General features: G+C 36.5%; 1 long non-coding RNA gene across 1 annotated transcript in view; it reads right to left on the bottom strand.

Moving 5' to 3' along the window:
• LOC107685003 (uncharacterized) overlaps nucleotides 1-689 on the bottom strand; it is a 2,498-nt gene extending 1,809 nt beyond the window's left edge. The window contains exons 1-2 of the long non-coding RNA XR_001633916.1: nucleotides 565-689; nucleotides 312-375 (exon numbers count right to left, since the gene is read on the bottom strand). This is a non-coding gene — a long non-coding RNA (uncharacterized LOC107685003). The remainder of the gene's footprint in view (nucleotides 1-311; nucleotides 376-564) is intronic.
• Nucleotides 690-14,689: the final 14,000 nt, after the last annotated feature.

Genomic DNA, 14,689 nt, shown 5'->3' with positions numbered 1-14,689 from the left:
CACACACACACACACACACACACACTCACACACACACACACACACACACACACACACACACACACACTTGATTTCCTCTGTCAATCATTCATCGGTTTTCTGACTATTATTCCTCAAGTCTTTCCTCTAAAGAAAGAAAACAACCACTAATACAAGCACAAATGTGTGAGACGTGTAGCGATACAAGACGAGATTAAGAGAAACAGATAAAGGCGAAACAGAAGCAATCAGATAGAACGATAGATAGAACGATAGAACGATAGAACGATAGATAGATAGATAGATAGACAGATAGATAGATAGATAGATACCTGTAGGGAGGGCAGGGCAGCAGCAGGTGTGTTGTCGGCTCTCAGGAACACTTGCTGTCTGCGTCTGAAACACAAACCACAAGCATCAGAATCTGCTGCAGCGTCCATCCACTTCTGTCCAACTCTAGATGAAACTATCTGTCTCTCTCACACACACACACACACACACACAGTTCTGAATCTTCACTTTCTCCTGTCCCGTGTGTGTGTGTGTGTGTGTGTGTGTCATGCAGCAGCAGCAGCGAGTGCTTACAGGTCTCTTCCTCGCTTCCTCTCATGAGCGTTCATGTCATTCCCTCCTGTGTGTCACAGCTCACTCACACTCACACACACACACACACACACACTCGTGTCGAGTCTCACGGAGCTGTGCGCTCGACCCTCTCTCTCTATCTCTGTCTCTCTCTCCCTCTCTCTTGTCTCTCTCTCTCTCCTCCCTCTCTCTCTATCTCTGTCTCTCTCCTCCCTCTCTCTCTATCTCTGTCTCTCTCTCTCTCCTCCCTCTCTCTCTATCTCTGTCTCTCTCCTCCCTCTCTCTCTATCTCTGTCTCTCTCCCCTCCCTCCCTCTCTCTCTCTCTGTCTCTCTCCTCCCTCTCTCTATCTCTCTCTCTCTCCTCCCTCTCTCTATCGCTCTCTCCCTCTCTCTCTATCTCTCTCTCTCTCTCCCTCTATCTCTCTCTCTCCTCCCTCTCTCTATCTCTATCTCTCTCTCTCCTCTCTCTCCTCCCTCTCTCTATCTCTATCTCTCCTCCCTCTCTCTATCCTATCTCTCCTCCCTCTCTCTATCTCTATCTCTCCTCCCTCTCTCTATCCTATCTCTCCTCCCTCTCTCTATCTCTATCTCTCCTCCCTCTCTCTATCTCTCTCTCTATCCTCTCTCTCCTCCCTCTCTCTCTCTCTCTCTCTATTGACTGGTGAAGCTTCTGATCCTGATGCTCATCAGGGCCCTAAAACCCTCCATGTTTCTCTCAGCCTATTTATATATATATATTAATAACTTGCATAAAAATGTAACACCAACATTTCTATGCAATTTGTCACATTACTTTAAAGAATTCACCAGAAAGCTATTTGCCATTCAAATTTTACACTTTGCTATAGCACAATAATTACAGAGAAATTAAAAGCAATAAACAACATTTGTTTTGTACAGGGATGTAGATGTTCTAAGAAATTTACACTAAAAATGTAGTTTTAAAGTATATTATTACTAAATATTTTTACACAATTCTAAGTTAATAAATCCAGCTTTCACTGCTTACAACTGAATTCAGACCTGTGAGTAAAACACACATAAATCCCAGGTTATTATGATTATTTTATTAATTTTACGAGCCAGTCAAATTACACTCATAACTGAAATCTACCATCCATTTCAGTGTAAATTCTATTCTGGATACAACACAGTGCTGAAGACAAGCTTTGATGACCGGTCTATAAACAACTATATTTAAAAATAAAAAAATGAAAAAAAACTTTGATGATTTTAACCAATTTCAGGTTTCAAGTTTCACATTTTATGAGTCATTGAACCCCACATTATGATTGAAACTGTCATTTTTTCATTGATTAAATTAAAAAATATTAGATATTTTTTACCATAATTTAAGTAAAGAAGATTGAATGATGTCACCGTTGTCAGAAGATTCTAAAATTATTTTTATTTTATTTTATTTTTCAATTTTTTAACAGGCCTGAAGTTTATTTATTTATTTCTTAAGCCACAGAATAAAATAAATAAAAAAGGCAATTGCATTTTTTTTCTCACACATCTGAGTTATCGTCTCACAATTCGGACAATTTTTCCCTGAATTCTGATTTTATATCTCACAATTGTTTTTTTTTTGGTTGCCATGGAATAGAAAATAAAAATAAAGCAACTATTGTCTATATAGTCAAAGATGTATATTTTTACAAAAATACGGATTAAGAATGTGATACGAGTACTCATTATGATTAGATCTAAGTCTGAAATGATTTACAAAATTAAACTGTCCGTACAGGAGGCATGAGTTGATTTAGTAGTGGACAATTTTAGAAAAAAGCACAAAAAGTAAGCATAATTCTGTTCAGGGCTTTAATATGTTCTCAGAGATGAAAGGGCTTTGTAGTGTTTCTCCTGTTCATCTTTCTGACTTTTATCTGGCATGAATCAGAGAAAATGATCACAAAATGCGTATTGATCAAAGGCCCCGATAAACAAGCCATGATTACAAGGAACAAAACACTGAACCTGATGAAGAATTGCTCTGTAGCCTTCACGTGACTCGAGTGTTTGATGAACATCACTCATGTGTGCGTCTCCTCAGATGATTTCTGGTGTGTTTTAGAGCTGTTTGTTGATGTCTGAGGAGACTTTAACTGCAGCTCCAGCAGACAGATTCACGGAGTTAATAACGGCAGAAAGAAATCACTCAAGCAGCAATGAAAACGCTGTCGTCATGTCAATCTAAAGCCGTATCAATGCAAAAAATATCTATATATATTTTCTTAATCCATACTACTTTTTCTCATTTTAAGCATTAAATAATATGCCAACAGAGTAAGAAAATCATAATTTAGATGCATCTGGTTTCAAGAAAGTTTATTTATTTGACTGAATTATTAACTTTTACCTTTTTTTTTTTTGCAGTGAAATATATGACTTTTAAAAAATATAAATATTTTCTTAATTAATATAAATTTTGTTCTTGTTTTAAGCATAAAATAATTTACCAATGAAAAATTATTAATCATTTTAATAATTAATAATAATAATTTGCCAAAGAATAAATAAAAAAGGCAATTGCATTTTTTTTCTCACACATCTGAGTTATCGTCTCACAATTCGGACAATTTTTCCCTGAATTCTGATTTTATATCTCACAATTGTTTTTTTTTTGGTTGCCATGGAATAGAAAATAAAAATAAAGCAACTATTGTCTATATAGTCAAAGATGTATATTTTTACAAAAATACGGATTAAGAATGTGATACGAGTACTCATTATGATTAGATCTAAGTCTGAAATGATTTACAAAATTAAACTGTCCGTACAGGAGGCATGAGTTGATTTAGTAGTGGACAATTTTAGAAAAAAGCACAAAAAGTAAGCATAATTCTGTTCAGGGCTTTAATATGTTCTCAGAGATGAAAGGGCTTTGTAGTGTTTCTCCTGTTCATCTTTCTGACTTTTATCTGGCATGAATCAGAGAAAATGATCACAAAATGCGTATTGATCAAAGGCCCCGATAAACAAGCCATGATTACAAGGAACAAAACACTGAACCTGATGAAGAATTGCTCTGTAGCCTTCACGTGACTCGAGTGTTTGATGAACATCACTCATGTGTGCGTCTCCTCAGATGATTTCTGGTGTGTTTTAGAGCTGTTTGTTGATGTCTGAGGAGACTTTAACTGCAGCTCCAGCAGACAGATTCACGGAGTTAATAACGGCAGAAAGAAATCACTCAAGCAGCAATGAAAACGCTGTCGTCATGTCAATCTAAAGCCGTATCAATGCAAAAAATATCTATATATATTTTCTTAATCCATACTACTTTTTCTCATTTTAAGCATTAAATAATATGCCAACAGAGTAAGAAAATCATAATTTAGATGCATCTGGTTTCAAGAAAGTTTATTTATTTGACTGAATTATTAACTTTTACCTTTTTTTTTTTTGCAGTGAAATATATGACTTTTAAAAAATATAAATATTTTCTTAATTAATATAAATTTTGTTCTTGTTTTAAGCATAAAATAATTTACCAATGAAAAATTATTAATCATTTTAATAATTAATAATAATAATTTGCCAAAGAAAACATAACTTAAATTTTTTGAATATTTCTCAATTTTTCTAAAAAAAGAGTTTCATTTATTTTATTGAATTAAAAAACAAAAAAGAAAGAAAAAAATTTTTTTTGCAATGAAATGACTGAAAAAAAAAATTTTCTTAAATCAACAGCACTTTTTTCTTCTAAGCATACATTTATTTGCCTTAACAAAAAAACTTAACATTAAGCAAATGTATATATATATATATATATATATATATATATATATATAAATGTATTTGGGGTTATAATATATAATATAATGTGTTTAAGGGTTAATTCAGAATAATTGGTACATTTTTCCCATTCATCTCAATAGCAAAAAGTGTCCAAATTTACATGAATTCACCCCTACATATTACATACAATATATTTTCCATACAAGAATGTTTGGCTAAACTATCCCTTTAAAATCACCATAATATTTTCAGCTTCTATTTGACAGACACACCGAGACCCAGTGTGTTAGTGACACAGACACGATCAATGACTCCCTGCGGGGTTCAATTTCATTACGACCGACTCGCTCAGATACAGAAAACCCACCAGCACTAATTATTCTGACACTTAAAAAAATCAAATGTACATCTAAAATCAAATGTATTTATGACCTGCCAATACCTGTCACACAGATACTGAGTAAAACACGTTTGTGTGTGTGTGTGTGTGAGAAACTTTTGAGTGGCCATCAGTCAGATGGCATATAGATCAATGTTCCACAATGATCCGTCTTTACAGGCTTACAGCACTCAAGAGAATAACACACACACACTCATTCATGTCACTACCTGATCAGAACGCCAGAGCAGTTTTGTTTAACACAGTTTAATCAAGACTGTGCGTTCAAAGAAAAGGAACAGTAACCAGTAATTACAATAGCGCATTACCCTCAGGAACACACACACACACACACACACACACACACACACGTATGCATGCACAAACATGCATGTAAGCAAATATAGACACGTTCTGAGCAAACTAAACCACAAATGCAGGAGGAAAGATAGAAAGGGAATTTTACCAGCTGGGTGGCCTCAACAATAAACACACAAACACACACACACACATTCACAAACACACACACACATGCACAAACACACACTCTCTCACACAAACACACACTATCACTCACACACTCACACACACATGCATAAACACACACACACATGCATGCATAAACACACACACGCATTCACAAACACACGCTCAAACACACACATGCACAAATGCACACAAACACACACACGCATGCACAAACACACACTCTCTCACACAAACACGCTATCACTCACTCACACACTCACTCACACACACACACACACACACACACATGCATGCATAAACACACACACACGCATTCACAAACACACACACACACACACATGCTCAAACACACACATGCACAAACACACACACACACATGCACAAACACACACTCTCTCACACAAACACACACTATCACTCACATACTCCCTCACACACACACACACACACACACATGCATGCATAAACACACACGCATTCACAAACACACACACACAAGCATGCATGCACAAACACACACACACAGGCCATCTGTTTGGACTGAAGGATGACATTGTGATAGCCCAGAGGAAATTCATCAACACACACACTTTAAACAATGCTGCACAGCGTGAAACGAAGCATCAGGGAGTTCATGTGAAGTTTTCCGGAGGTTACAAAATAGAAAATCCATTTAAACTGAGTCACACACTTTAACTCTCATGTTTTGTTTGAGATCTGAGACCCAGTGGCCCTTTTACCTCAAAACCACTCTTCATTCACACCAATTACTTTGTATTTTATGTCTTGTTTTCCATTACAAATATCGAAACATTCTTAAATTGATTCATTTATTTGAAAAGCAAAATGACTTAACATATTAAATCTTGTTTTTAAAAAAAAGATTGAATTAAGATTATTTTGCTGACTCCACTGGAGTGTTGTTTTAAGAGTGTTGACTTGTTTTAAGCAAAAACTAACAAAATTCAGACATTTTTTTAAAAACAAGTCTTAATATCTCATGTCATTTTGCTTCTAAAGTAAATGCATCTTGATTTAAGAAAGTTTAAATATTTATACTAAAAAACTTTTTTTTGCAGTGTGGTATCCTAGTTTATTATAAATTAAATTTCAAATGGCTAATGACTTGATTCAAACATCCTAGATTAAAAGGATGTCACACTTCACTGTAGCACAATAATTTCTGAGAAATTAAAAACAATATATTTTGCATAATATATATAATATCTGTAATATTTGTTTTGCACAGGACTGTACTTATTTGGAAAAAACTAACTAAAATTGAGTAATAAAATAAAATGTATTATTACTATTTTTAATATATTCATATAATATAATTATTCACAATTATAAGTTAATAAATCCCACTTTCACTGCTTACAAATTAATTCAGATGTCTATGTTAAACATATATAATTCCCAGGTTATTATGACTATTTTACTGATTTTACAAGCTAGTCAAATTACCCTCACAACTGAAATTTAACATCCATTTGAGTGTAAATTCAATTTTGGAAACAGCACAGTGCTGAAGATGCATGAGCTTTGATCCAAGGCTGAACAAGTCTTGTCCATAAACAGCTATATTCAAATGTCAACACTTACATTAATTTCATCAGAATTCGTTAACAACTTGATTCAAACATTCTACAATGCCAAACAACATAACTGTCGTGGATCAAGTTCCATTGCTGAGAAGTGTGTAAAACTGCAGTCATATCAGCCTGTTATATGAGCAAGTAGTTGAAACAGACATCGCAGACTGGTAAAAAAATATATGTTTCAAAGTTTATTAGAGTATGTTTCAGCTTTTTAAATTCACATTTTCATGTTTAATTCAATGTTACATGCAATTTTTTTTTTTTTGTGAGATTTACTAGCAATTTCTGTGTGAAAATTCTTTAAACACTATTTTTTCAGTGCATGAATTATTGCAAGTGGAGTAACTGAATGAAAAACACTGGTGCTACAGTATATAAAACTACTGATTTATACTTGCTGATTATAAGTATAATAACAATATATTAGAGTTCACTGCAAAATAAATGCAGTCTAGGGTATTATCTTTTGGCATTGTACAAAGAAAAAGCAAGAGAACCACAAGAACAAGGCAACCTTCAAAGTTTTTCACACACACACGATTTATGCGCCTGTTTAACTAGTAAGGTCTGACTCACTAGTTGTGTGTTCAACAAGTTTGACTATATTCAATAAACTAGTTTCACACACTCACACACACACACTCTCTCACACACACTCTCACAAACACACACACTCTCTCACACACACACACTCTCACACACACACTCTCTCACACACACACACACACTCTCTCACACACACTCTCTCACACACACACACTCTCACACACACACACTCTCTCTCACACACACACTCACACACACACACTCTCTCACACATACTCTCACGCACACACACACACTCTCTCACACACACTCTCTCACACACACACACTCTCACACACACACACTCTCTCTCACACACACACTCACACACACACACTCTCTCACACATACTCTCACGCACACACACACACTCTCTCACACACACTCTCTCACACACACACACTCTCACACACACACACTCTCTCTCACACACACACTCACACACACACACTCTCTCACACATACTCTCACGCACACACACACACTCTCTCACACACACTCTCTCACACACACACACTCTCACACACACACACTCTCTCTCACACACACACTCACACACACACACTCTCTCACACATACTCTCACGCACACACACACACTCTCTCACACACACTCTCTCACACACACACACTCTCACACACACACACTCTCTCTCACACACACACTCACACACACACACTCTCTCACACATACTCTCACGCACACACACACACTCTCTCACACACACTCTCTCACACACACACACTCTCACACACACACACTCTCTCTCACACACACACTCACACACACACACTCTCTCACACATACTCTCACGCACACACACACACTCTCTCACACACACTCTCTCACACACACACACTCTCACACACACACACTCTCTCTCACACACACACTCACACACACACACTCTCTCACACATACTCTCACGCACACACACACACTCTCTCACACACACTCTCTCACACACACACACTCTCACACACACACACTCTCTCTCACACACACACTCACACACACACACTCTCTCACACATACTCTCACGCACACACACACACTCTCTCACACACACTCTCTCACACACACACACTCTCACACACACACACTCTCTCTCACACACACACTCACACACACACACTCTCTCACACATACTCTCACGCACACACACACACTCTCTCACACACACTCTCTCACACACACACACACTCACACACACACACACACACGCACTCACTCACTCACTCACTCACTCACACACACACACACACACACACACACGCAAACTCCCTCACACACACACACACACACAGCATCACCTAGATATTAAATGTCAGTATAGTAGTTTATGTGAACTGTGGTGTGACTTAGTCAATTTGACTATTTTTGTATAAATGATCACAAATGCAAAATTTAGTACAATGAAACACATGGAATATTTGTATTTTTAAAAAATTTAATTTGTCACACTGCAGGATTACTGCAGCGAGAAACTCAAATGAAATGGTGACCAGTTACAAGACTTAAACACACCATTTCCTCTCCAGAGAAGACCGGGGCTAGTTGTCACACTGTTTACTGTAATGGATATTTAGGGTGGGGAGCTTTCTGAATTTCTACATAAACACACACCTTGAGACCAACAACAACAATAAAACTACAGTTCCTTGATATTATCACATTATATTGGGTGAGTTCAGAGTAAAGAAAAACCCCACTGATCGACTTTACAACAAAACACACACAATAAAACAATTATGACACGCAAAACAATTCATGAAACACCAAATATATAAAAGTTAACAAAAATTATGAAAACATTACTCAGAAATTCTAAGTAATCAATACTGCAATATATGAAACACACTGACAACTTGCCCCGGAAAATCAACAAAAACAAAAATATGATACTGTACATTCAGTTTGAAGAACAGAATCCACACAAATGTCTTTTGCAACAGAACTAAATGTTTAAAACCGACATACCAAACCAGTGCTAGAGAAAACTAGTATTTATGACTCAAAACCGAATGGGTTAACGTCCCCGTGTGACAACTAGCCCCGGTGTCCTATATGCGGTTCATCCTAAAATCTTGATGTAGATCAACAAAACATTCATATCCATGTTATCTGTCAGCTAGATAAAGTCAGAAAGAGTGAAAAACAAACTTACTGCGACATAATAGATGATGACGGACCAGCAAACACACTTGACTGCAGTCACAAGTTTTGACGCTCCTTCAGTGTGTGTGTGTGTGTGTGTGTGAGTGTGTGTGTGTGTGTGAGTGAGGAAGCCGTTATGGTGACCCGGAGACTAGAAAGGAAATGGCTCATCTTTGGCTCATCACACACACACACACTCACTATCACACACACACACACCTCTACACACACACACACACACACACACCCTGTGTTTCCTGCAGGACGTTCAGTGTGTAAAGAGCAGAGCGACACAGCAAAGACACACGTGAGAGTGAGAGAGGCAGGTGGGCTGGAATTATGGGGATGGGTGTGTGTGTGTGTGTGGATGGGTGTGTGTGTGTGTGTGTGTGTGTGTGTGTGTGTGTGTGTGTGTGTGTGTGTGTGTGTGACCCAAAAGCACAGGCATTAAACTCCAGACAGGTGTTGAGCGTCGGAAAAAGAAACCCCAAACGAAACGAGAGATTTCCTGCACTTCTCTCTCAGAGCCGCGAGCGAAACACCGAACACAAGCGGCTCAGTGGAAGAGTTTCACGCTACGAGAGGCCAAACATTCCCTCATTTTCTCTTTATTGGAAAAATCCCACTGTCTCCAAAACGTTCAGCACTAATGAAACCCGGATTGCAGCGGTTCAGAGTGTCAGAGGACAAACGCAGGTCAAAGCAGAATAAATCACTGTACCGGCTTCAAAAGCACAGAAAATCATCTCTTGACTGTTTGCATTTAATCGTTAACTTCGCTAATTCTGCAGTAGAAATGTGTGTGATTTGAACGGGAAAGTGTGTAAATCGTCCTGCTGATGAGGATAATGGTCTGATGTTATTACGGTTTGTTTACAAACTGAGGATGAGTTGGTGGACTGCATGCTAATCATGCTAGCTACATGCTAATTCATGTTAACAATGTCAAATCATGTTAGAAAAATGATAACAACCTGTTAGCAACATGCTAGCAACATGCAAATTCATGCTGACACTGTGTTAATCATGCTAGAAACATGCTAATTCATGCTAACAACATGCTAATTCATGCTGACAATTTGATAGTCATGTTAAAATGCTAAATCATGTTAGACACATGCAAACAACATGCTAAACATGCTAATTCATGCTAACCATGTCAAATCATGCTATAAAATGCTAACAACCTGTTAGCAACATGCTATCAACGTGCTAATTCATGCTGACAATGAGCTAGTCATGCTAGTAACATGATAAATCATGCTAGAAACATGCAAACAACATGTTATAAACATGCTAATTCATGCTATCAATGTAATAATCATGCTAGCATGTTAGCAATATGTTAAATAATGCTAACAACAAACTAGAACATGTTTACAACGTTAAAACACATTAACAACATGTTAAATCATGCTAGCAACATGCTAAAACGTGTAAGCAAAGTGTTGAAACATGTTAAAACATGATAGCTACGTGATAAATCATGCTAGCAAAATGCTAAAACATGCTAACAACGAGTTAAAACATGGCAACAACATGCTATTCAACAGATGCAAAAACTGAGATCAAACTAAAAGAGAAAAATCATCATCGGTGGTCAGTGAGGAGCGTCATGGAGACGGATTGGACGCTCAATCACGGCTCAAACACTTTCTCTATAAAGAAGAAATTGATCAGCTCATTGTTCATTTCTAATTATGAAACATTGTTACAACTCTAAATGCTGATTGGATGAGCTGCACCTGTGACACACATCTGTATCAATGTTGCTGCGTTGCTTGGCAACCAAAAGAGTCAAAAGTTACATTCATACGCTATATTACATAGACAAAGAATTTATTTAGGTTTTTTTATATTAATAAACCGAATAAATAAAAATAAATGCATTTAATAGTATTTTATTTCATTTTATTTTTTCTTATGGACAATTGCTTGTGATGTTCCTTGTAAGTTGATTTGGATAAAATTGTGTGCCAAATAAATAAACATAAATTTATCATTTTTATCTCATTAATCAATTTTTATCTTTATTGTTAATACTACTTTACTCCATTTGCATTATAGTTTTTTACATTTATTGTACTTATTTTGCTCTGCTTTGGCAATGCAAGTGCACATACAAATTTAAAAGAAATTTAAAAATATACAAACTGAATAAATATTAATAATATTATATTATAATTATTTTATATTTTTAAAATCACAAATTGCTTAAGATGTTCCTTGTACATTGATTTGGATAAAAGTGTGAGAAATAAACGTAAATTTATCATTTTTATCCTTTTAATAGTTTTAATGTTTTTTTTTTACCGTTACTACTAATTCACTCCATTCGCACTGTAGGTATTTTACTTTTATTTTACTCATTTTGAAACGCTTTGGCAATACAAATGCACATTCAAAATTAAAATACAAATGTAAAAGTATAGAGAGAAAGAAAGGGCTCAATATGAATTCATCAGAATGTGTGTGATGGTTCTGATTGTCTGGATGTGATGAATTATTAGAGCAGAGCAAACCGTGATGATCTGGAGTCACTGAGCGTTTATCTTTAAACTCTGAGACGCACAACTGAGCAAATAAGAGCTGATCAGAGAGAATCATCTGAAGAGAGAATGAAGAACAGATGGAGATCCACTCGGCTTATCCAGGCTGAAAAACAGAGAAAAGATCAGAAACGGAGAGAAAAAGACCCTCCAGATCAGCAATTCTCAACGGGTTTGGCTTCCAGACAGATTACGTGGAAATCAACACAGAATGCAAAAATGATTTCTTATTCAGTATTTCTGTCTTGTTTTCCAGTATGAATATTATTCCATCAAGACACCGGAAAATTACTAAAAATAATCTTGTTTTCTGACAATTTATGAGTGAGTTTATGCTTAAAACAAGAACATTTATGTCAAAATATCTGTCAGTAGGGTCAGGAAAATAAACGTAATTCAAAGGGAAAACAAGATTATTTTTCTGACCCCACTGACAGATCACTTCATTCTGATAATTGATAAATCCGGTTATTTCACATTCATTGTACTTATTTTGCACTTCTTTGGCAATACAAATGCACATTAAAAAAATCTAAATGAATCAGAAAATAGAGAAGCGAGTGATACAGTAGTGAACAATACAGCTCAATATAAATTCCTAACGTCTGTAACGAAAGACATCTGTTTTTTTTAGGAAACAAATCAATCTTTTCACAAATCAAGGCAAGAATTGGCCAGCAGGAAAAGACGTATGAATGAAAGAGTGAAGGTGGACAGCTGCTGATAAGAGTTATTGATCGTCCTGATAGCTGTGAGTGTTGAGCACGTGTGTGTTTGTGTGTGTGAGAGTGTGTGTGTGTGAGTGAGGTGTGTGTGTGTGTGTGAGAGTGTGTGTGAGTGAGTGAGTGAGTGAGTGAGAGTGTGTATGTGTGAGTGAGAGTGTGTGTGTGTGTGTGAGAGTGAGAGTGTGTGTGTGTGTGTGAGCGTGAGAGTGAGAGTGAGTGTGTGTGTGTGTGTGTGATTTCATGTGCTCGAGTTCATTTACACATGTCACTCAGCAGCCTTTCAGCAGCGTTCATTCACAAACATTACTCTCGCTCTCATTCGCCGGCAGCGACAGCGGCGCAGAGAAACCAGCAGAATCAAATGAAAATCAACTCAGAAAGCTAACAAGTGTTAATGGCACAGTCATTTTCCCAACATGCACTGCTGGAGGGGCCTGTCAGCTTATATTTGCATTTTTCACACCTAAAGATTCAGTCTCTGCAACACACACACACACACACACACACACACACACACACACTTTAATATGCATGTGATGAAGGATTAGCGTATGAATGCATGTTCTAACATGTTCAGAGGACGGGAAAAATCTGCACATTTGTGCTGAAACAATGTGTGTGAGAGTGTGCGTGTGCGCGTGTGAGTGTGTGTGTGAAAGAGAGAGAGAGTGTGTGTGTGTGTTTCACTGCATTGCTCAAGTTATACAGTGTGTGTCAAACTATTTAATTATTAAAGTACAATAATGCTGATAATAATATGATAAAAAAACATCAATGTGCAATAATGAAGCACATTTACTAATAATAATCATAACACACAGTTCCTCTGATCACTGATCGAGCTCATTAGTGGAACTATAGGCCGTTTTTGGTTGCCAAGTAACGTAATGATCAAAGATCTTCTAGGAACGACTGGTTAGAGCATTAATACAGAATTCAGAATCAGATGCCATATTATAATCAGTCTGAATCAGTTCAAAGAGAATTTAGAACTGGAACAATACAGTAGTGCTCAAAAATATGATGTTTAATGTTTTTGAAAGAAGTCTCTTCTGCTCACCAGTGCTGCATTTATTTGATCAACAATACAGTAAAACAGTGAAATATTATTAGAATGTAAAACAGCTGTTTTCTATGTGAATCTCTGTTAAACTGTAATGTATTTCTGTGATGCGCAGCTGTATTTTCAGCATCATTACTCCAGTCTTCAGTGTCACATGATCTTCAGAAATCACTCTAATATGCTGATTTGCTGCTCAACAAACATTTCTGATTATTATCAGTTGAAAACAGTCGTGCTGCACAATATTTTTGTGGAAACTGATACATTTTATTTTTCAGGATTCACAGATGAACAGAAAGTTCAAAAGAACAGCATTTATTTGAAATAGAAATCTACTGCAACATTATAAATGTCTTTATAAAAGTATTAAAAATTTTTTTTTTAAAAACAAAGGAAATCTTAATGACCCCAAGATTAGTAGTGTAGATTTTATAAATAATGTTTTGTGTTTTATTCTCAGTTTCAGTAGTAACACTGAGTTCATTAACAAACAGTTCAACATTTCTCATGTATTAATAATGTTTTGGTTAATTGTAGAATGCTTTCAGCTACCAATAAGAGTGAACTTCAAATCTTTTCAGCAGAAGAGGTGAAACCAATTCAACAACGCTGAATATTTTTATTCTCCAGTTCCATGTTAAAAAAACACACAAAAACAAACATTTGTCTGGAGTCTGATCATATAAACCAGTGATGAGAAATGAATGGAAATAACATCTGCCTGAGTTCCTGGTCCCTCAACACACACGCACATGCACACGCACACTCACTCACACACACACACACACACACACACACACACACACACTCACACACACACACACACACACAC

Source organism: Sinocyclocheilus anshuiensis, unplaced genomic scaffold (genome assembly GCF_001515605.1).
Source record: "Sinocyclocheilus anshuiensis isolate Anshui unplaced genomic scaffold, SAMN03320099.WGS_v1.1 scaffold341, whole genome shotgun sequence".
NCBI classification, from domain to species: domain Eukaryota; kingdom Metazoa; phylum Chordata; class Actinopteri; order Cypriniformes; family Cyprinidae; genus Sinocyclocheilus; species Sinocyclocheilus anshuiensis.
This window is presented reverse-complemented; position numbering and strand designations above follow the sequence as displayed.